Below are 24,993 nucleotides of genomic sequence, written 5' to 3'. Positions count from 1 at the left end.
TATCCAAACTGAAGGAATCAAAGTCCCTTAAGACTAAATCAAATCTCATTCGACTGGGATTCACAGAAGTAGAAAGGAAAAAACAGGTAGGGGTTCATGACACTGAATTGACAGAGGTTTCTGGAGTCCTGCATAGTACTGGTTATTTTCCAAAGTCTTCCCATACCTTCTTTGGATTATCAGTGGCCACCTAATGTAACCTAAACAATGGAAATGTTAAGGTAAGTTATGCACCATAATATGAAAGCAACCTTAGAGTGATGGATTTACCAATCAGAGTTCCCTATTAGCTAATCTGGGGGCTGGGAGAAAGGAAAGACGGTATTTCCCCCATTTGCACTTGTTTTCCAGCACAAGACACCTCTCCTGCCCTTTCTCTCTACCCCTACTCACATCTGCCTCCGCTTCTGGAGTCTCTCTCTCACACAGTATCCACTAGCACTTTACCACCTGTGAGAGAATTTCAGGGGCTCAGCTTCTAGCACTGAAGTTGAATGCCATGCTGCTGGTAAGCTCGGCTCCAGTTCAATGCTCCCCACTCCACACACTCTCTAATTCGATAGAAGAATGCTTTTAAAGTGTGATACAAGCACTTCCTGGCATGGCCTGTCACTGCAGTCTCCATTAGTGTGCTGACCTTCCTGCCAGGCCTTCCCTGACAGTCCCCTGGCTTGGGAACTCAGGTTTTCTCTCTCCTTTCAGACAGTTTGTTCCGTTTTTACCTTCCAGCCAATAGTTAAGTCACTGTCTTCTGAGAAGGGATAGGGTAGGGATAAAGGGAGGGGGGAAAGAGGGGCAGGCCTTGCTTTTGGGTCCCTAGAGAAGCTGGGTTCTTTCTTGTTATCTATCTTCTCCCTCCAGCCTGTAACCTAGGTCCTTTTAGAGGATGTCCTTTTTCCTGTCTCTGGACTAAACAAACTGGGATTCTCTCTGGCTTTTGGTTCTGAGGGCTTTGTCTGTAGTCCTGCCTTTATTCTGTATCCTATCTAATCCTGTCCCTCTTCCTGCCTCAGTTTTCCTCCCGTCCCACCTCCAGGCTCACTTTTCCTGCCCTCTGCTCTTTCCAGTTCCCTGATCTCTCAGGCTATTGTCCCAAGAGCTTAACCATCCTCCCCCATCATCACCATTTCTACAAATAACCTTGGCATTACCTGCTCACACCTGACACGGGTCATGGCCTTTTTCCTCCATCCTAGACAATGTCATTTTCCTGCACAATCCTGTTCACAACATCACAATCCACACCTGCATTTCAAAGCAATAGTCATTGATCCCAATCACACTAATAAAACAACTGAGGCTGCACTTTTCTATTTTAACAAAACATGTCTAGCCAATGATGACTGCTTTTTCAGGGGAAAGGGCATTCCATCCTAGAGAGAGCACTGGCAAATAGACATAGCAAATCTGAAAAATTCCTGTAACTATGTGCATATGAAATGTTTTGGTATGACGTTCAAGTCAGTATGTACCTAACAACAAATTTTTCTCCTCTCCCCTTTTCAACGTCTACACTAAGCATCCAAAACCCCCATAGTTTCTTGGGGAAATTTCTCTGACATATTCCTGGTCTTCTTTACTATATATGTGGGCAAGTCTATAAAAAGCAAAGTATACACTGTCCAATGTCAAAGACAAAAAGAAAAATATACCTCAGAATAAGAAGGAAGTAAGCAACTAGAAAGTGAAATAGAATTCTGGAGCAAGAAGGAATGATGAAGTAGGGCAAGCAGGAAAAAGCTGAGGCAGAATAAATGGATTTTTTGATACTGTTGTTAGATGGATTTCTTGCTAAGCCAGAGAAACTGCAAACATCAGTTCCCACAGGTACCACAAAACTCAAACACCAACTGAACCTACTCTAAGGAAAGGTAGGGACCAGAAAGCAAGGTATTTCATGGAAGCACAAAATTTTAGAGGTGGGAGGGACTTGAAAGATCAGCTACCCAAACAATTAGACTGTAAAAAATAATAAATAGGCTCCATAAGGTCAGTCTCAAAAGGTACTGGATAATTAACATTTATTTTTAATGTTAAAAATAATTTGAATGATAATTAACATTTATTTTTAATTATTAGTGCAGAAAGAACATGAGATCACCCTCTTAACAGATGTCTAGGTATACAGTACATTATTGTTGTCTGTAGGTAAATCTTGTACAGCAGATCCCAGAGCTTATAAATCTGGCTTGACTGAAAATTACATCTGTTGATTAGTAACTCTTCATTTCTCCCCCTCTCCAAGACTTGACAAAGTGTTACCCTCCATGCTAAGTGTTTCTATACATTATTTCACCTCACAATAGCCATGTAAGTTAGGTACTACTATTATCCTCGTTTTCCAACTGAGGAAATTGAGATTTAGAGAGATTAAGTCATTCATTCAAGTCTTTACAGGTAAAAAGCAGCAGCGCCACTATTCAAATGGAGGCAGCCTAACTGCATGGACCTCTTAACCTCTATGCTACCCAATCATCACAGGATCTGGTCAGTTCAAACTGCCAGGTAAATCACCCATAATGGAAGCAGATATTATAGGAAGGATTTTTTTAGGTTTCTGCTTTCTGAATGGATGTTGCCTATATTAGTTAGAATTACTTAGGTTGTGCTACAGTAACAAACAATCCCCAAATTTCATTGACTTATAACAAAAGTTTATTTCTCACTCATGTTACATTGGGACATTAGGGAATTTGGCTTCACGTTATCCTCATTTGGGACCCAGGATCCCCCCTCTGGAATGTTATTGGTCACTATAGCTGGAGGATAAGAAGATGGCAGTTCTTGAACTGGCATTAAAGGCTTCTGCCTGAAAGTGATACTCACCAATTCTGCTCCCACGTTATTGGCCAAATCAAGATACATGGCCACACCTAATTTAAAGGGTACGGGGAAATACAGTCTAACTGTGAGGATAGTCAGCTAATACATTATGAGTGCAGTGCCAAAGGCGGAAGCTTAGAAATATTGATGAATGGGTAGTCCCAATAACTACCATAGTCCCAAATTAATGTAATTTCCCTGTGAGCTCATCTGGCTCTAGTTGTGTTGACTAACTCTAATTCTGTTATTTAAATTTGTTTGTGTAATTTTAATTTATTTGTATACTACATGAACAAGTCTAACTCCAAATTATTTACTACCACTGTTGCTCTCTTAGAGCACTAAATACTTTCCCTCCGGTACAAAACTACACAAGTAACACTTCACACCAAGTTAATGAAAATAATGTTTGAATAAAATTAAATAAAACCAATATTCCAACTAATAGAAAAATTGGGACTTTATGACATGAGATAATACACACAGAAATTCATAGGATATTGCCTGACACAAAGTAAACACTCAATATTTGCTAACTTCCCTAAACATATCAGATGCCAATTAATTTTTCTTCAAGGGACACATTTATTTCAGTATCTGCCAAAGACCACTGAAGGCTGGCAACACCACTGGTTCTAATGCTGATTACCAGACACACAACATACTAAAAAAATAAAAGACAAAGATGAATGACCTGGAGAGATATTGTCCCAAAGCTCCTCCCCAGGAGAAAATGTCAAAGAGAAGTTAGTTCTCTGGGACACAGTTATTTTCACATAAACTAAATCTAAACCATAGCTCTTTCTAAATCTCCTAAATCATAGTTCTTTCTAATTAACCAGAACAACTTTCAAACATGTGTGACATGTGATCATCTTCACTACCATCTTGATGTGCAATTACACATTAGTGCAGAATAATGGAGATAAAGGCTGGTGGAGGAAAATAGAGGTTGCTTTCTCAGGGAAAAAGAGAAAAACCACAATTGGCACAGTGGAATTTTTCTATTAGCTGCCAGAAAGATAGAGAATGTCCAAAGGCAAAAATGCAGAAAACACCACACAGAATTGAACCATGGTAATCAGAATTGTGTATCTTGAGGGAAACCCATGGTATGAGAGCAATTTTCTTTGAGAGTTTAGAAAACAAACAAGGGCAGTGCCAATCACATAATTCTGCTCATCCCTTTTCTGATTAAAACCAGGGTCGAAGGAATGCCAGTGTACTAGAAAAAAAAAGAATGGATTTTTTTACTGGTCTCGCCCATGATAAAGACATTTTGATGATGGGAGATCTCCCCAGCTTCAATCTACCTTAGTTGACCCCAGATATGAACACCTCCAACTGAAACCTTGCTTCCTCATTTAGCAATATGAAGAAATGCTTTCTGGGGGAACTTTCTAGCCGGATACCCTTGAATGCACTTCCTGATGAAATGGGAGATGCGCCAGCTGCCACTACAGATGCTGAAAGAACTGGGAACAAGTGGAGCTGATTGTAATAATACGCTACATGAAGCTGAAGGAGCTATGGTGGTGGAGAGCCCCAGTTCAGTGGGTGGGCACCTTCCAGCTAGACAAAAGCCAAGGCCCATTGCTTTAGCAAAACTATGAGGATTGCTTGCTAATATGTTATTTGGCACCAGAGGGCCGCAGAATATATCTTAAAAAGAAAAAAGAAATAGTAGCATCAGGGGGAAACTGAAAGTCTCCTGTTCCTAGAGATTATGATTGCCAATTTAAGTAAGCTGTATAGGCTGTGATTTCAGAGACACCAAGCAGGCTCTCAGCCAAGAAATATATCATTTCACAACTTGCAAATGCTTTAATTTTCATCATTACATATGTATTTCTTTGGTCTAAGTCTTGTTCAGTTGTTAAAATAAAAACCCAGGCCGTAGTAGATCACCATCAAATCATTTACACCTTACTATGAACTAATTAATATATTAGAATCCTATCCCAGAGACCTGTCAACACTTCCTAGTAACAAAATGGGGGAGAAAGAAAAAGAAAAGGGTGTTACATATCTCAAACTCAACATGTCTAAAAAGAGTCTCCCTTAGTCTTTCCCATATCAGTTTTCGCTTTTAAGTCTGGTATCCTCAACCAGAATGACCTTTAAAAAATCTGAATCAGGCCACGTAAAACCTCTAAGGACTATCATCACCTTAAAATTCAATCTTATTGTCACAGGGCACAGTCTTGTGACCTGGCCTCCTCCTCCACTCAAATAACTCTACCCTTTATCACTTTGCTCCAGTACCTCTACCCTGCCTGCTATTCCCAGAGCCACTGAGCTCATCATAGATTCAGCCCTGTAAACTTTTTCTTCCTTCTGCCTAGAATTCCCTTCCCCTGAATTTTCACTTCTACTTCCTTCTCATCACAGGACTCTGTTCAAATGTCATCTTCTTAAAAAGATGTTTCCTAATCTATCTAAAATTTCCCTACTCTAGTTACTCTCTACTCCCCAGCTCTACTTTATTTTGTTCATAGAACTAATCATATCAGAAATCATTATTTTGTTGTTTGTTTGGCAATTCCCAACATCTAGAATGTCACTAAGTACCATGAGGATAGGAACTTTGCTTAATTTGTTTATTGTTAGCATTTAGAACAACACTTGGTATGTAGTAGGGATACTATATGAATGAATGAATGCATGTTCAAGAAACCGTAGAAATAGTATGGCAGTTCTAAGAAATATTTATGATCATATTGCACTCTTGCAAAGGTGAATAACTGCTAATGTAGACAGTGGCCATCAGATGTGTAAAACAAGCCACTGGATTTAGAACTAATGATTCCACACAGGCTTGCCTAGGTTACTAGTTGTGTAGCCTGTATTTAGTATAAGGTCACAAACAGAGTATGTATCATTTCACACTATCTTCAGATTCTTTGAGTACTGTATAAATGCTACCTTGCGTATGTGGAAGATGACTGGAAATAAAGGAATATGTATATATTATCCTGGCCAGCTCTGACAAAGTACAGAGAATGACCAATGCTGGCATTGACTGGCTGTCCTTCTATGCTCTTTCTTTTTAAAGTGTGGAGCCTGTTGAAAAAGAAGCATTATAAGAATTCCAAGCATTATCTCATCAAATCCCCATAATTATTTTAACGATGTGGCATAATCTGTGCACAGCCAGTGATTAAGATGTGCCACAATTAAAACAATATCGTGAAACTAATTACAAAGAGCTAGACAGGCTGTGCTATCTTTCTGCTTGGTGTCTGACTGTCACATAGAAGAATGTAATTTTACTCTGCAGACATCATTAAAATCCTCCAATGCAGTTTTAAATCCCTGGCTGTCTGAGGGGTGAGTGAGGATCAGGGAACGATGGGTGATGACAAAGAATGGTGAAGAGTCCTGAATGAAGCTTGGGCTTTTGGATAAATCTTTCATCATGAGAGGAGGAAATAATTTTAAGTGATTCCTGGGAAAATATTTTTTTCTTCTTTATTAAAACTGTCTAATCAGAAAGCCAAATAGTTTGGTTGGACTCCAGAAGCTATCGGGAAGACAGAAAGACCTGGCCAATATGTCCCCATTTAGACCAATACTACAATTATTTCCCTAGTCAGAGCAACTGACAGAAAGAAGACTCCAAGGGCTCATGTTAAATTCATCATTTCACATAGTTATTCACACAAGGCCCATGGCACCAGTAAACTATGTTACATGTATGCATCCCTTTGTTAACAATGGATCTATGTGTTGTTTTCATTGATACCATTATTTGTATTCACAACCAACAGCAGGAGAGGCTGCTTAGAAGTACATGGGCAAATGGCAAGAGGAAAATATCCAACATAAAAAAACTACCCCAGGGAACTACGAAATGGCTACAAAAATAATTCAAACTGATGTTTTTTAGCTTGGCCCAAGACTACCTTGAAAAATCATAAATAGAATCACTCTGGGGGATTATACAAGAGAATGGGAGAATAAGACTCAGTAGAAGTACTGGGGCTTACCTGAGAGCGGCTGGTCCTTGACCAGTAGAATCTGACTGTGTGGGAACTTACTAGAAATGCAACTTCTGGAATCCTAACCCACACCTACTGACTCAGGAACTCCGGAGCTGGAGCCCAGCACCCTGCACCTGAGTAAGGCCTCCTGGTGATCCTGGTGCTTGCTCAAGCTTGAAACCACTGCCTTTTTGCTGTTACTATTGATGAATTTTTTTTCAGCTTCATTGAGATATAATTGACATGTAACATTGTATAAGATGAAGGTATACAACATGGTAGCTCTCCACCACTTATGCCTGAGAATTATAAGGACCCAAACATGCAATCCCATGGGTGTTCCAGGCACCCCTGCTCATCTAATCCTGACCTTCCCATATGCTCTACATGTGAACAGAATACAAATAAACTCCCCTCTGTCCCCAAAGAGAGGAGTGTAGGTAGGCCCACCTACAAAACAAAATCAGAGAATGGGAGCTAGAATTTCATGTCTTTTCTCTGGGTAGAGCTATATTATTAGGAGGAAAAAAATTATATTATACCATTATATAACATTATACCATGATATACGATTATACCAATAACATTATACCATTAGATCTTAGAACTGAAGAGTAACAGATTATAAGCTGTTTGATTTCTAATTGCCTTGACTATTCTTTAGTACCTGGCACTAAAGCTTTGGCTGTTTTGGCAATCTGTACATATTTGGCCAAATGAATGAAGTATTATTATTTTTTAACTCCAGTTACCATACCTATGGGAGGCAGTTATACTCAGCTCTATTTCCTCTCCATTGTCTTCCAGAGCACAGTCTCAACTACTCATGTATATCATCCTGAAAAATAGGAAGAAATGGACATATACCAGGCTCTCTGACTTAAAAGTCAGACCTTTTCGGAAAGGTATGAATTTCATCCATTTGTACCTCTGTTCACTCAACAAATGTTAACTACACACCTGTCATATGTCAGGCACTGGTCTACAAACTAAAGAAACACACTCAGGTATAACATTACCCCACATTTGGGAGCACAGAGTTTAGTAAAGGTAGCACATGTGAATAATTTAGCACAAAAGGAGATGCTAGTTGCTATGATGGAATTGAGCACGGGACATGATACAAGACAAGAGGGTACATTCACATCTACTTCTAGGAGTGTGGCAGGTAGCATCATGCCTGAATATACTCTGCATATACTTCTAACCCAGCAACTTGAATTAAGTCAACTCTGCAGAAATTAAAACCTTGTTCTGCAGTCTAAGAGTGGTAATGACCAGGATTCATCAGTTTAGAATTGGCTGAGGACATGAAGATTTGAAAAAATAAAACCTTTCCTAACACAGAATCATCTGAATATTCTTACTGAAAACTACTTTTGCTGGTCTGTACACCAAATCTGTGTGTCAGTTCATTTGTGCCTCCTTGACAACTGGCATCAAGGCCTAATGCTTGGCGAAAATAGCTTGAGCAGCATGCCACCCACTCCCTTCTCTGCTGCCACAGTGATTCTAGACTTTGTGCAAACCTACCCTAAGCAACTAGGGACCATAAGGAGGGAAACTGACTTCCTTAAAAAGCAAAGGGAATGGAGTTGCCAGAAGAGTTTCTAGGAGGATATGCCTGGAATCTGGGATTTTTGATTTGTGTTTCTACAAACCCTGGGCAAGCTGCCCTACTAACATTACCATTAAGTTGAATTTATGACCAAGTAAAGGTACATTTCTCTCATTAAAGACAGATCCTCTCTATCTGTCTGGGCTGAAGAGTGACCTGCACGGGAAAATAATAAATCTCCAGCCCCTCACTGCTCTTTTGTGTGCCTTGGGAGTGGAGGGGGGATGCCAAAGCAGTTAAGGTCAGCTTTGTGATTTGTGTCCCAGGAGGGCAGAAAAATCAGTTTGAGGATTTGCTAAGGGATCAACAAAATAATTGATAACCAGTGCACTGGCATGATTCTGCAGTTGGAATGCCTTTGAAACCATTCCCAAATGGCACCAGGGATTAGGGAAGATTCCTGAACAGAGAATGAATTATGTGACCTGGGGCATACTTGAACTCCGCGGTTAACCTGGGTGTCGTTGTGAAGAACACTTAACCTCGGTGACCTCTTCATCTGTCAAGTAGGTAGAATAACGGCTGTAACCCAGGTGGAGCACACAAAGCACCAGAGACACCAAGTTTCTCCAAGAGTGGTCAGTTATTCCTGGGAGCTTCCTCAATTTTTTTGTATTAAAATCAGAGAAACAAAAACAGATGAAAATAAAACCTGATTTCAACTCTCAGTCCTAAATTATGGGATACTGACAGGTGATACTCTTTGAATTTTCCAGAGCTGCATGTCTGCCTAGAAGAAACAATGATGGTTGTAATATTTAATATTTCAGTGTTTGGAACCTTGGGCTAGGCACTGCATTAAGCCCTTTCCCTGCATTTCACGTCATCTTCACCACCACCCCATCAGGTGGGGGTTTCTAGCTCCCTTTTACGGACAAGAGCCCTGGGATTTGTGAAAGCCAACCCAGTCATAACGCTAGGACTCAAACGCAGACTGAGCTGTTCTAACGCCCATGCTCTTAAGCACTCATAAGCTATAACAGAGGAAATAACAATAAAAGAAGTTCTACCTGTTTTTAAATTTTAGATCAAATATTTCAAATGATAATTAAAAATTTTAATATTATGAGGCTTAATAATTGGTTGCTTGGGAATATCCTTTTTAATTTCTGCCAGCATACAGGAATCCATTCAATAACTATTCCTTTCTCACCTACAATTAATTGTATCTTTCTATTTGGATACTTCAGAATATTTAAGTCAGAAGCATTTTCAAGATTAAACTCTCTACCTTAACTCCAGTCAGTTCTCTGACTCCATTCTTTGCCAGTCTTGTATGTTTTATAGCCTCAGATCATATCACAATATAAATTATTTTATATTATCAAGGATTTAATTATATGTTCCTCAAAGCTTTGTTCCCCTTAAGAACTTATCATTTATGCTAAGCATTTCTGAAATAAATTATTATAAAATAAACTTTTGATGACTGAAGGTCCTCTGGAGAATTTCATGCTTAGAAGGCTTTCTGCGGCTATACAAAATAAATTCAGACTTATGTGCATTGTAGTTTCTGGATCTGTATTTTATCTCTTCTCCCACCATTGTAAACTGTTATTCCACATGCTGTCAGTGTGGCCTCACTGCTTATAATCTATCTTGCTTTATAAATAATTGTCTGGACAAAGGTCTGAGGAAAGACCTTTTTACTGAGGAGTAAAGTGCATGGGCTTTGTGACATGTATTTTCATATTATCATTTAGTTTACCCCTAAATTCACAACAGTGCTCCCAATAATAGTTATCTGACCAAAGACATCAGTTGAATGTGAATGCAAGTTGGATTTTGTTTTGCACATCATACATACATATATAGAAATAGAAACAGTTATGGACGTAGATGATGATACAGGCATAGATATACAAATAGCATGCATGGGAGTTTTAGCTTAGATTGCTTGCAGATATAACACAATACAAGGAGAACCAAGAGAATAAGGGCTTTCTCTAAACTGGAGGCCATTTAAAATATTTGCTTTGTGCCCAGAATTTATGTTTAACATTATTTATCATGATACCTTTGTATGTTACAATGCTTTCTACAGGAAAGTCACTCAAAAATTGCTAACAAGAAATCATACAAAAACTCATTCAATGACAAACCACTGAATTGTTTGCTAATACCTTTTTCTTCCCAGATCTACCTATGCTTCTCTTGTAGCTTAAAAGAGTTTGTAGAATAACTCACCTGTGTTAAAACTCTCTTTTAAGAATATATTAAATTTTAAGAGAATGAAAACATAAATCACAGAGAGGATATTTGCAAACTACATATCCAACAAAGAATTTTATCAAGAATATAAAACGAACTCTCAGAATTCAATAATTTAAAAGAAAGACAGAAGATTTGCAGACATTTCACCAAAGAATATAGACAGATGGCAGATATGCCCATGAAAAGATTTTTAACACCATTCATTAGTCATCAGAGAAATATAAATTTAGATACCACTACATGAGATACCACCACATACTTATTAATGGCTAAAGTTAAAAAGAATGACCAAACAAACTATGGAAGAATTGGAACTCTCAAGACTGCTGGTGGGAATGTAAAATGGTACAATCACATTGGAAAATGGTATCTTGAAACATTAAACATGGAACTACCATATGATTCAACCACTCAACTCCTAGATATTTACTCAAGAAAAATGAAATTATGTCCATACAAGGATTTATACATTAATGTTCACAGCAGATTTATTCATAATAGCCCCAAACTGGAAACAATCCAAATGTCCATCAACAGGTATATGGATAAACAGTTTGCACTGTATCTATACAATAGGATACTGGTCAGCAACTAAAAGAACTATTGATCTATGCAATAACATGGCTGTACCTCCAAATAATTATGCTGAGTGAAAGAAGCAAAAATATATATATACATATGTATATACTTTATAATTCCATTTATATAAAATTCTGGAAATGCAAATGAATCTATAATAACAGAAAGCAGCCAACTCAATGGTTGCCTGGTGGCTAGGTTGGGGTAAGGGTGGAAGGGAAGGCTTACCAAAGACAATAAAGAAATTTGTAGGGATGATGGATATGTTTTCTACTTTGATTATAGAAATGGTTTTATGGGTATATAAGTGTGTCAAAAACTCACAAATTGTACAGTTTAAATGTGTGCAATTTATTGTCAACTACACCTCAATAAAATTATAACAAAGGAGAAAAAAGAACATAGCAAAAAAAGGGAATGAAAACAGTTTCAGGATAGAAATTTTAGATATGAAAGAAATTTAACAAATCAACCCATCTACTTATTCATTTATAGAAGAGGCAATTAAGAGCTAAACAATGGTTTCCCAATAGGTAGATAATCACCTTGGGGAAAATCAGAATTTCATTGTATTTGCTTACAGTTACATCTGGGGTCAAGGTGCCATGGGACATTCAATGCTTAGGGCTTCCAAGCATTTAATCCTGCCAATCCACCCAGGAATGTCAGAAGATTTGACTGAGCTCAGAGTCAGTGGCAGAGCAACAACTCACATCCTTAAATTCTCATCCCAGTCCTCCATACCTTAAAAGAGATGCACAGACCTGGAAGAAAAGTCCATACTTAAAGAATGAGCAGTCAGATGACCTGACAATCCCCAACCAGAAAGAAAAAGGAATCATGCAATCCAACACTTTGCATCTCAATTGCCAAAAGCAACCCTGCATAAATCACATGTCTGACAGACGTGCATGTGCAAACTTCTACCAGTGTTGAAGATGCTCACTCCCAATCCCTACTTTAGCTTGTCTGCTACAGATACCAGTCAGGAGGAGCCCGGCAGAGAGCAAGGAAACTTTCCAGAAGGAAACAAACACAAGAGAAATCTTTATACTACATCCAAAGGAATGATTCACCAAGTAACAGGAAAAACAGATGCCTAGGCACTGAGAAGAATCTACTAGCCTCTTCTCACAGCTAGAGGGATTACTAGGCATTCCATACTTCTATTGCTGCATAACAAGTCACCCCAAAACTGAGTGGTTTAAACTATTATTTATTTGGCACAAGAGTCTGCAATTTGGAAGGATTTGGTGGGAAAAGCTCATCTCTGCACCACGTGGCCTGACTGGGGTTGGATTATCCATCTCCCAAAAGGATCACCCACATGGCTGGTAAATTGCTTACCCATTTGTTTCCATGTGGGCCTCTCTATGGAATGCTGTGGGCTTCTTCATAGCATGAAGACTGGGTCCTAAAAGCAAGCATCCCAAGAGATAGGGAGGAGAAGTAGCTGACTTCTTACCATCTGGTCCTGGATCTTACCAGATGAATTGCCAGTTCCTACTCTGGCACAGCAATACTTCTGCCATGTTCTATTGCTCAAGAATAATAGTCCATGAGAATTCAAGGAGAAGAGACACAGACCTCCCACCTCTAGAAGGAATGAGAGTCAGGAATTTGGGGGCCAGTATTGTAAGGCTATTACACAAAGATGTCACACTATCATTACAGGTAAAGATCACCTGGACACTTCTGTTAGTTTCTCTTTATGCCCTTGTTCTCTCAAATAGCAATATTTGCAGTGCTCTGAATCTGAATACTCAGTAAAGAAATACAGGAGTCACAATGGTGTGCTACAGCTGGCTTGTACTGGCTATGAGTCAATTGTGCACCTCTCTTTTCAACTCTGCATTCTGTAACCTCACACTGGTAGCTCAAAACTAGCCATGGTGGGAACATTTATTTACACAACAGAAATCAGCAAAATGCTATAAATCAGAACTCCAGTACTCCTTAGAGATGGTTGTTAAACATTTACCGGCACATTACTATAATTCACAATCCCCACAGTATGAATTAAAGTTAATTCACATCATAATATTAATTTTGGAGTATTTTAGAGTAACGTATTAAGAGGTTACTTTATATTATAATAAGAAAGTATTCACTGCTTAAATTAATTATTGCATACAGTTCTTATATTTAAATAAGTACCTAGGGGTGTATGAGGGTGTATGTGTGTGTATGCATGTGTGTATGTGTGTGTGTTGAATGAGTAGGGAGTTGTTTGTCCAATCTTACTAGCCCATTATATTCCAGGAAGTTTTCAGTGACATCATATTGAATAGAATATGAAATTGAGTAGAATAGTAATTGATAAGCAGGGTTAAATATAAGGGCTTTTATAAGATTATCCCCTCATACTGAAGACTAATATAAAATAGAATGACAGATATTAATCCAATTTTTATTTTATTTTCACTAAAATTATGATATACTAATCTGAGATATGACTCACAATTTTATGAGCAGTCTGATAAAATAGACCAAAGTTCAAGTCTTAAATTTAGCACATACTAGCTGTATGACTTCAGACAAGTCATTTCTGAGCTTCATTTTTCTCATCTATAAAATGGGGGTGATAAAAATGAGAAAATCCATGTGAAACATTTGCAATTTATACAATGCTACAGAACATAGGCAATTATTACTAAAGTGTTTCACAAAAAACTAGTTAATAACAAGTTAGGATTAGACCCGGAATGCACTCTTCTTTCCTTAATGAGGTATAATAAAGAATGCAATTAAATATTTGAAAAGAACTTTTCTGTCAAAATTTAAGAGTAACAAAGCCTGACCATAAAACTATTATCAGGCACACATACTTGGATACACTGAATGTCATTATTTTCTTTCGGTGCATATAGGATGCTCTAGCTGAGGCTCACTGCCCTCAGAACTGATTCAGGCCACAGAATTCATTGCCTGTCACCATTCTTGCATTATAGTGTTTCACCAGTGAACTAGATCTTCACAATTTTCTTTCTTTTTACTACTTTATTATAAAACATCCTCCCTATATTACCCCAACACACATATATATACACACACATTAACAGGGGGGAAAAAAAGACTTTGATGTATCTGTGACACACACTAGACATAGCCAAGAAAATAAACGATGAACTTGAAGATAGACAGAAACTATCCAAAGTGAAAAGCAAGGGGAAAAGTGGGAGAAAAAAATAATTATCCAAAAATTTTGGAAGAAAACCAGTCTAACATATATATATGTAATTGTGTTCCCAGAATAAGAAGCGAGAGAGAGAGAAAACAAGAAATATCTGAAAAGTTAAGAATTTTCTGAAATTAATAAGGGGCAAAAACAAAAGCAAAATGAAAAATTCAAAAATCCCAGAGAGCCTCAAGCAAGATAATTATAAATTACAACAAAATTTATATTTAAAATTTTTTTTAATTAAGGTATTATTGATATACACTCTTATGAAGGTTTCACATTAAAAAACAATGTAGTTTCTACATTCACCGAAGTTATCGTGTTCCCCGCCCCCCCATACCCCATTGCAGTTACTGCCCAACAGTATAGTAAGATGCCACAGAGTTACTATTTGACTTCTCGGTGCTACATTGTCTTCCCCATGATCCCCCACGCACCATGTGTGGAAATCATAATACCCCTCAATCCCCTTCTCCCTTCCTCCTCACCCACCCTTCCCCACCCCTCTCCTTTGGTAACTACTAGTCCCTACTTGGAGTCTGTGAATCTGTTGCTGTTTTGTTCTTTCAGTTTTGCTTCGTTGTTATACTCCACAAATGAGGGAAATCATTTGATACTTGTCTTTCTCTGCCTGGCTTATTTCACTGAGCATAATATCCTCCAGCTCCAACCATGTTGCTGCAAATGGTAGGATTTGTTTCTTTCTTATGGCTGAATAGTATTCCATTGTGTATATGTACCACTTCTTTATCCATGCGTCTACTGATAGACTCTTAGGTTGCTTCCATTTCTTAGCTATTGTAAATAGTGCTGCAATAAACATAGGGGTCATATGTCTTTTTAAATCTGAGAAATTATATTCTTTGGGTAAATTCCTAGGAGTGGAATTCCTGGGTCAAATGGTGTTTCTATTTTAAGTTTTTTGAAGAACCTCCATATTGCTTTCCACAACTGTTGAACTAATTTCCATTCCCACAAGCCACGTAGGAGGGTTTCCATTTCGCCACATCCTCGCCAGCATTTGTTGTTTTCAGACTTTTCAATGCTGGCCACCCCAACTGGTGTGAGGTGATATCTCATTGTGGTTTTTATTTGTATTTCCCTGATAATTAGTGATGTGGAGCATCTTTTCATGTGCCTGTTAGCCATCTGAATTTCTTCTTTGGAGAATTATCTGTTCATATCATCTGCCCATTTTCTAATCAGGTTATTTGCTTTTTGGGTGTAGAGGCATGTGAGGTCTTTATATATTTTGGATGTTAACCCCTTGTTGGATATGTCATTTACAAATATATTCTCCCATAGGATGCCTTTATCTTCTGTTGATGGTGTCCTTTGCTGTACAGAAGCTTTTCAGTTTGATGTAGTCCCATATGCTCATTTGCTTCTGTTTCCCTTGTTCAAGAAGATGCGTTCAGGAAGAAGTTGATCATATTTATATTCAGGAGATTTTTGCCTATGTTATCCTCTAAGAGTTTTATGGTTTGATGACTTACATTCAGGTCTTTGATCCCTTTCAAGTTTACTTTTGTGTATGGGAATAGAATATCATCCATTTTCATTCTCTTGCATGTAGCTGTCCAGTTTTACCAACACCAGTTGTTGAAGAGGCTGTCATTTCCCCATTGTATGTCCATGGCTCCTTTATCATATATTAATTGATCATATATGCTTGGGTTTATATCTGGGCTCTCTAGTCTGTTCCATTAGTCTGTGGATCTCTTCTTGTGCCAGTACCAAATTGTCTTTATTACTGCGGCTTTGTAGTAGAGCTTGAAGTTGGGGAGCATAATCTGCCAGCTTTATTCTTCCTTCTCAGGATTGCTTTGGCTATTCAGGTTTTTTTGTGGTTCCATATGAGTATTAGAACTATTTTCTCTAGTTCTTGAAGAATGCTGTTGGTATTATGATAGGGATTGCATTGAATCTATAGATTGCTTTAGGCAGGATGGCCATTTTGACAATATTAATTCTTTCTATGCATGAGGACAGGATGTGTTTCCATTTATTGGTATCTTTAATTTCTCTCATGAGTGTCTTGTAGTTCTCAGAGTATAGGTCTTTCACTTCCTTCAATAGGTTTATTCCTAGGTATTTTACTCTTTTTGATGCAATTGTGAATGGAATTGTTTTCCTGATTTCCCTGTCTGCTAGTTCATCATTAGTGTATAGGAATGCAACAGATTTCCCTGTATTAGTTTTATATCCTGCAACTTTGCTGAATTCACATATTAGACTAGCAGTTTTGGAGTGGATTCTTTAGGGTTTTTTATGTACAATATCATATCATCTACAAATAGGGACAGTTTAATGTCTTCTTTACCAATCTGGATGCCTTTTATTTCTTTGTGTTGTCTGATTGCCATGGTGAGGACCTTCAGAACTATGTTGAATAAAAGTGGAGAGAATGGGTATCTTTGTCTTGTTCCTGATCTTAAAGGAAAGGTTTCAGCTTATCGCTGTTAAGTATGATGTTGGCTGTGGGTTTGTCATATATGGCCTTTGTTATGTTGACGTACTTGCCCTCTCTACCCATTTTTTGAAAGTTTTTATCATGAATGGATGTTGAATTTTGTCGAATACTTTTTCAGCATCTATGGAGATGATCATGTGGTTTTTGTCCTTCTTTTTATTGATGTGGTGGATGATGTTGATGGATTTTCTAATACTAAACCATCCTTGCATCCCTGGAATAAACCCTACTTAATCATGATGGATGAACTTTTGGATGTGTTTTTGAATTCAGTCTGCTAATATTTTGTTGAGTATTTTTGCATCTATGTTCATCAGGGACATTGGTCTGTAATTTTCTTTTTCTGTGGAGTCTTTTCCTGGTTTTGGTATTAGGGTGATGCTGGCCTCATAGAAAGAATTTGGAAGTATTCCCTCCTCTTCCACTTTTTGGAAAACTATAAGGAAGGTGGGTACTAGGTCTTCACTAAACGTTTGATAAAATTAAGCTGTGAAGCCTTCTGGTCCAGTAGTTTTGTTCTTAGGTAGGTTTTTGATTACCAATTCAATTTCATTGCTGGTAATTGGTCTGTTCAGATTTTCTGTTTCTTTCTCGGTCAGCCTTGGAAGGTTGTATTTTTCTAGAAAGTTGTCTATTTCTTCTAGATTATCCAGTTTGTCAGCATATAATTTTTCATAGTATTCTCTAATAATTCTTTGTATTTCTGTGGTGTCATAATGATTTTTCCCTTCTCATTTTTGATTCTGTTTGTATGTGTAGACTCTCTTTTTTTCTTGATAAGTCTGGCTAGGGGTTTATCTATTTTGTTTATTTTCTCAAAGCAGAACCATATCCTGCTTTCCTTGATTCTTTTTATGGTTTTATTCTTCTCTATTTTATTTGTTTCTGCTTTAATCTTTATTATATCCCTCCTTCTACTGACTTTGGACCTCATTTGTTCTTTTTTCTTAGTTTCGTTCATTGTGAGTTTAGACTCTTCATATGGGATTGCTCTTCTTTCTTAAGGTAGGCCTGTACTGCAATATACTTCACTCTTAGCATGCCCTTTGCCACATCCCACAGATTTTGCAGTGCTGAATCATTGTTGTCACTTGTCTCCATATATTGCTTGATCTCTGTTTTTATTTGGTCATTGATCCATTGGATATTTAGGAGCATGTGGTGAAGCCTCCATGGGTTTGTGGGCTTTTTCATTTTCTTTGTGTAATTTATTTCCACTTTCATATCTTTGTGGTCTGAGAAGCTGGTTTGTAAAATTTCAATCTTTTTTAATTCAGTGAGGCTCTTTTTGTGGCCTAGTATATCATCTATTCTTAAAAATGTTCCATGTGTACCTGAGAAGAAAGTGTATCCTGCTACTTTTGGATGTAGAGTTCTGTAGATGTCTGTTAGATCCATTTGTTCTAATGTGTTGTTCAGTGCCTCTGTCTTCTTACTTATTTTCTGTCTGGTTGATCTGTCCTTTGGAATGAGTGGAATGTTGAAGTCTCCTAGAACGAATGCATTGCATTCTGTTTCCCTTTTTAATTCTGTTAGTATTTGTTTCACATATTTAGGCACTCCTGTGTTGGGTGCCTAGATATTTATAATGGCTTATATCTTCTTGTTGGATTGACTTCTTTATATTACATAATGTCCTTCTTTGCCTCTTGTGACTTTCTTTGTTTTAAAGTCTATTTTATCTGATATAGATCCTACAACACCTGGTTTTTTCTCCCTATTAGTTGCATGAAATATCTTTTTCTACTCCCTCACTTTTAGTCTGTGTATGTCTTTGGGTTTGAAGTGAGTCTCTTGTAGGCAGCATATAGGTGAGTCTTGTTTTTTTATCCATTCAGTGACTCTATGCCTTTTGATTGGTACATTCAGACCATTTACATTTAGGGTGATTATTGATAAGTATGTACTTATTGCCATTGCAGGCTTTAGATTCGTGGTTACCAAAGGTTCAAGGGTAACTTCCTTACTATCTAAGAGTCTAACTTAACTCACTTAGTATGCTATTACAAACACAATCTAAAGGTTCTTTTTTTTTTCCTCCTTTTCTTCCTCCTCCATTCTTTATATATTAGGTATCATATTCTATACTCTTTGTCTCTTACTTTTTATTTCCTCTGGTGACAGCTATTTAACCTTAGGAACACTCCCATCTATAGCAGTCCCCCCAGAATACACTGTAGAGATGGTTTGTGGGAGATAAATTCTCTCAGCTTTTGCTTATCTGGAAATTGTTTAATCCCTCATTCAAATTTAAATGATAATCTTGCCAGATAAAGTAGTCTTGGTTTGAGGCCCTTCTGCTTCATTGCATTAAATATATCATGGCCTGTAAGGTTTCTGCTGAGAAGTCTGATGATAGCCTGATTGGTTTTCCTTTGTAGGTGATCTTTTTTCTCTCCCTGGCTGCTTTTAACAGTCTGTCCTTATCCTTGATTTTTGTCATTTTAATTATTATATGTCTTGGTGTTGTGTTCCTTGGGTTCCTTGTATTGGGAGATCTGTACACCTCCATAGCCTGAAAGACTATCTCCTTCCCCAGATTGGGGAAGTTTTCAGCAATTATTTCCTCAAAGACACTTTCTATCCCTTTTTCTATCTCTTCTTCTTCTGGTACCCCTATAGTACGTATATTGTTCTGTTTGGATTGGTCACACAGTTCTCTCGGTAGTCTTTCATTGTTAGAGATCCTTTTTTCTCTCTGTGCCTCAGCTTCTTTGTGTTCTTCTTTCCTAATTTCTATCTCACTTCTTGTCTCCTCCACCATATCTAACCTGCTTTTAATATCCTCCATTGTGTTCTTCAATGATTGGATCTCCACCCTAAATTTGTTCCTGACTTCTTGAAGATTTTTTCTATACCTCCATGAGCATGTTAATGATATTTTTTTTTTTTTTGCATTTGCGAAAATTTATCTATGATATGATGGATATTGTCCAACTGTACTTGAACAATCAGACAAATTAAAGCAGCCCATTTCTGGGATCTGTTCACATCCCATATGTTCTTTTAACCGTAGATAGTCTATAGTCATGGTGTCTCCCTTGTTTTTTTTTTTTTTTGAGAGGGCATCTCTCATATTTATTGATCAAATGGTTGTTAACAACAATAAAATTCAGTATAGGGGGGTCAACGCTCAATGTACAATCATTAATCCATCTCAAGCCTAATTCTCGTCAGTCTCCAATCTTCTGAAGCATAACGAACAAGTTCTTACATGGTGAACGAATTCTTACATAGTGAATAAATTCTTACATGGTGAACAGTACAAGGGCAGTCATCACAGAAACTTTCGGTTTTGATCATGCAATATGACCTATAAACAATCAGGTCAAATATGAATATTCGTTTGATTTTTGTACTTGATTTATATGTTGATCCCACATTTCTCCTATTATTATTATTATTTTTATTTTTAATAAAATGCTGAAGTGGTAGGTAGATGCAAGATAAAGGTAGAAAACATAGTTTAGTGCTGTAAGAAGGCAAATGTAGATGATCAGATGATCAGGTGTGTGCCTATGGACTAAGTATTAATCCAGGCTAGACAAGGGCAGCAAGACATCCACGGATGCAGAAGATTTCTCTCAAAGCAGGGGGGGTGAGGTTCTGAGCCTCACCTCTGTTGATCCCCAAATTCTCACCTGATGGCCCCCCTGCGACTGTGCCTGTCTTAGGTTGTTCCTCCCTTGAGGAATCTTACCCGTCTCTGGCTAACCAGTCATCTTCCGGGGCCATACAGGGAAATGTAAAGTTGGTAAGTGAGAGAGAAGCCATATTGTTTGCAAAGGTTAGCTTTTTACTTCTTTGCAGATTTATGCCCTGTGGCTTCTATGCCCAGCACTTGTCTCGAGGTATCTTTACCACCTGGAGGAATTATGATACTCGGTAAATTCGATCTGAGGCACGAATTCTATTTAACGGTTGTAATTAGGAAGGAAGAAGAAAAGCTATAGATGTAGCATATGAAGGAAACTTGGGAGGATTGATTATTTCTTTGACATATCTTCTTGTATAGTACCTTAAGTATGTATAGGTTTTAAACTACTAACTAATTTGCACACACATATTAACATAATAGGAATACGGTGACATAAACAAAGCAAATCTATAATTACCATCCATCTCCAGTGAAGCCAAGAAAACCAGTTAGGCACCCTAGGCATTTGTGAAAATTTATCTATGATATGATGGATATTGTCCAACTGTACTTGAACCATCAGACAAATTAAAGCAGCCCATTTCTGGGATCTGTTCACATCCCATATGTTCTTTTAACCATAGATAGTCTATAGTCATGAGATTTTGGGGTGCTACAACTTGCACCCCTCCCAACTCCTGGTTGAGTTCCAACAGTACAGATCCGGTCAAATTCGTTGTCTCACTGTATGCACATGCCAGCCTAGACATCTCCCTCCTCATTCCTATGGCAAGTCCAGGAGACGGTGGGCTGGATGCAACCACAACCGCAGCATCGTCTGGATCCCTGTGGAGGCTTTTTGATGATCATCCCCCGGCACAAGTCCTCCAGAGAGTGCTGATGCCGGAAGCTCCTCCTCATATCGTATCTTAGTTCATTTTCTGGGTATCCAAGCTAGGCCTTGATCTTCTGCATAGAAACAAAGAGACCCTTTGCCCACACTTTGACATGCCCTCTATACCACTGTGCAGAACTCATTGGAGGTCAGCACACAGTAACTGCTTTTTTTTTTTTTTTTTTTTTTTAAATTAAGAGAAAGGAATATTATCAGAAAAGAGTACCTCCATAGCTGATCATCTGACACCCTTTAAGTGATCAACATTAAGGATATTTAAAGCATGCGTTGATCTTTGATTTACCAATAGTTTTATCCTGCAAAGGAGTAATCCCCCTTTTCTTTCTTTCTTTCTTTCTTTCTTTTTTTTTTTTTTTTTTAATTTTTCATCTACACTTACATGAAGAATACTGTTAACTATGCTCTCCCCTATATCAGGTCCCCCCTAACAACCACATTACGGTTACTGTCCATCAGCTTAGCAAAATGTTGTAGAGTCACTACTTGTCCTCTCTGTGTTGTGCAGCCCACCCTCCCCTTGTTCCCTCCCCCCCATGCATGCTAATCTTAATACCCCCCTTCTTTTTCCCCCCCCTTATCCCTCCCTGCCCACCCATCCTCCCAGTTCCTTTCCCTTTGGTACCTGTTAGTCCATTTTTGGGTTCTGTAATTCCACTGCTGTTTTGTTCCTTCAGTTTTTCCTTTGTTCCTATACTCCTCAGATGAGTGAAATCATTTGGTATTTCTCTTTCTCCGCTTGGCTTATTTCACTGAGCATAATACTCTCCAGCTCCATCCATGTTGCTGCAAATGGTTGGATTTTTCCACTTCTTATGGCTGAGTAGTATTCCATTGTGTATATGTACCATATCTTCTTTATACATTCATCTACCGATGGACATTTAGGTTGCTTCCAATTCTTGGCTATTGTAAATAGTGCTGCGATAAACATAGGAGTGCATCTGTCTTTCTCAAACTTGATTGCTGCGTTCTTAGGGTAAATTCCTAGGAGTGGAATTCCTGGGTCAAATGGTAGGTCTGTTTTGAGCATTTTGATGCACCTCCATACTGCTTTCCACAATGGTTGAAATAATTTACATTCCCACCAGCAGTGTAGGAGGGTTCCCCTTTCTCCACAGCCTCGCCAACATTTGTTGTTGTTTGTCTTTTGGATGGCAGCTATCCTTACTGGTGTGAGGTGATACCTCATTGTAGTTTTAATTTGCATTTCTCTGATAATTAGCGATGTGGAGCATCTTTTCATGTGTCTCTTGGCCATCTGTATTTCTTTTTTGGAGAACTGTCTGTTCAGTTCCTCTGCCCATTTTTTAATTGGGTTATTTGTTTTTTGTTTGTTGAGGCGTGTGAGCTCTTTATATATTCTGGACGTCAAGCCTTTATCGGATCTGTCATTTTCAAATATATTCTCCCATACTGTAGGGTTCCTTTTTGTTCTATTGATGGTATCTTTCGCTGTACAGAAGCTTTTCAGCTTAATGTAGTCCCACTTGCTCATTTTTGCTGTTGTTTTCCTTGCCCGGGGAGATATGTTCAAGAAGAGATCACTCATGTTTATGTCTAAGAGGTTTTTGCCTATGTTTTTTTCCAAGAGTTTAATGGTTTCATGACTTACATTCAGGTCTTTGATCCATTTTGAGTTTACCTTTGTATATGGGGTTAGACAATGGTCCAGTTTCATTCTCCTACATGTAGCTGTCCAGTTTTGCCAGCACCATCTGTTGAAGAGACTGTCATTTTGCCATTGTATGTCCATGGCTCCTTTATCAAATATTAATTGACCATATATGTTTGGGTTAATTTCTGGGGTCTCTAATCTGTTCCACTGGTCTGTGGCTCTGTTCTTGTGCCAGTACCAAATTGTCTTGATTACTATGGCTTTATAGTAGAGCTTGAAGTTGGGGAGTGAGATCCCCCCTACTTTATTCTTCTTTTTCAGGATTGCTTTGGCTATTCGGGGTCTTTGGTGTTTCCATATGAATTTTTGAATTATTTGTTCCAATTCATTGAAGAATGTTGCTGGTAATTTGAGAGGGATTGCATCGAATCTGTATATTGCTTTGGGCAGGATGGCCATTTTGACGATATTAATTCTTCCTAGCCATGAGCATGGGATGAGTTTCCATTTATTAGTGTCCCCTTTAATTTCTCTTAAGAGTGACTTGTAGTTTTCAGAGTATAAGTCTTTCACTTCTTTGGTTAGGTTTATTCCTAGGTATTTTATTCTTTTTGATGCAATGGTGAATGGAATTGTTTTCCTGATTTCTCTTTCTATTGATTCGTTGTTAGTGTATAGGAAAGCTACAGATTTCTGTGTGTTAATTTTGTATCCTGCAACTTTGCTGTATTCCGATATCAGTTCTAGTAGTTTTGGAGTGGAGTCTTTAGGGTTTTTTATGTACAGTATCATATCATCTGCAAATAGTGACAGTTTAACTTCTTCTTTACCAATCTGGATTCCTTGTATTTCTTTGTTTTGTCTGATTGCCGTGGCTAGGACCTCCAGTACTATGTTAAATAACAGTGGGGAGAGTGGGCATCCCTGTCTGGTTCCCGATCTCAGAGGAAATGCTTTCAGCTTCTCGCTGTTCAGTATAATGCTGGCTGTGGGTTTATCATATATGGCCTTTATTATGTTGAGGTACTTGCCCTCTATTCCCATTTTCCTGAGAGTTTTTATCATGAATGGATGTTGAATTTTGTCAAATGCTTTTTCAGCATCTATGGAGATGATCATGTGGTTTTTGTCTTTCTTTTTGTTGATGTGGTGGATGATGTTGATGGATTTTCGAATGTTGTACCATCCTTGCATCCCTGGGATGAACCCCACTTGGTCATGGTGTATGATCCTTTTGATATACTGTTGAATTCTGTTTGCTAATATTTTATTGAGTATTTTTGCATCTACATTCATCAGGGATATTGGTCTGTAATTTTCTTTTTTGGTGGGGTCTTTGCCTGGTTTTGGTATTAGGGTGATGTTGGCTTCATAGAATGAGTTTGGGAGTATTCCCTCTTCTTCTATTTTGTGGAACACTTTAAGGAGAATGGGTATTATGTCTTCTCTGTGTGTCTGATAAAATTCCGAGGTAAATCCGTCCGGCCCCAGGGTTTTGTTCTTGGGTAGTTTTTTGATTACTGTTTCAATTTCTTTGCTTGTAATTGGTTTGTTTACCTTTTGTGTTTCTTCCTTGGTCAGTCTTGGGAGGTTGTATTTTTCTAGGAAGTTGTCCATTTCTTCTAGGTTTTCCAGCTTGTTGGCATATAGGTTTTCATAGTAGTCTTTAATAATTCTTTGTATTTCTGTGGAGTCTGTCGTGATTTTTCCATTCTCATTTCTGATTATGTTGATTTGTGTTGACTCTCTTTTTCTCTTAATAAGTTGGGCTAGAGGCTTATCTATTTTGTTTATTTTCTCAAAGAACCAGCTCTTGGTTTCGTTGATTTTTGCTATTGTTTTATTCTTCTCAATTTTGTTTATTTCTTCTCTGATCTTTATTATGTCCCTCCTTCTGCTGACTTTAGGCCTCATTTGTTCTTCTTTTTCCAGTTTTAATAATTGTGATGTTAGA

At 37.9% G+C, this 24,993-nt stretch overlaps 1 long non-coding RNA gene across 2 annotated transcripts in view; it reads right to left on the bottom strand.

Annotated features, from left to right (window-relative positions):
• Positions 1–24,993, bottom strand: part of LOC118970314 (uncharacterized) — a 396,329-nt gene that overhangs the window by 309,935 nt on the left and 61,401 nt on the right. The window contains exon 7 of one of the 2 annotated variants that reach the window (XR_012121541.1): positions 1,152–1,245. The exons of the other annotated variant lie outside the window; for it this stretch is intronic. This is a non-coding gene — a long non-coding RNA (uncharacterized lncRNA). The remainder of the gene's footprint in view (positions 1–1,151; positions 1,246–24,993) is intronic. 2 annotated transcript variants of the gene reach the window in all.

This window comes from Manis javanica, chromosome 10 (assembly GCF_040802235.1).
Source record: "Manis javanica isolate MJ-LG chromosome 10, MJ_LKY, whole genome shotgun sequence".
NCBI classification, from domain to species: Eukaryota; Metazoa; Chordata; class Mammalia; order Pholidota; family Manidae; genus Manis; species Manis javanica.
Note: the sequence above shows the minus strand (reverse complement) of the source record. Positions and strands in the feature narration are given on the sequence as shown.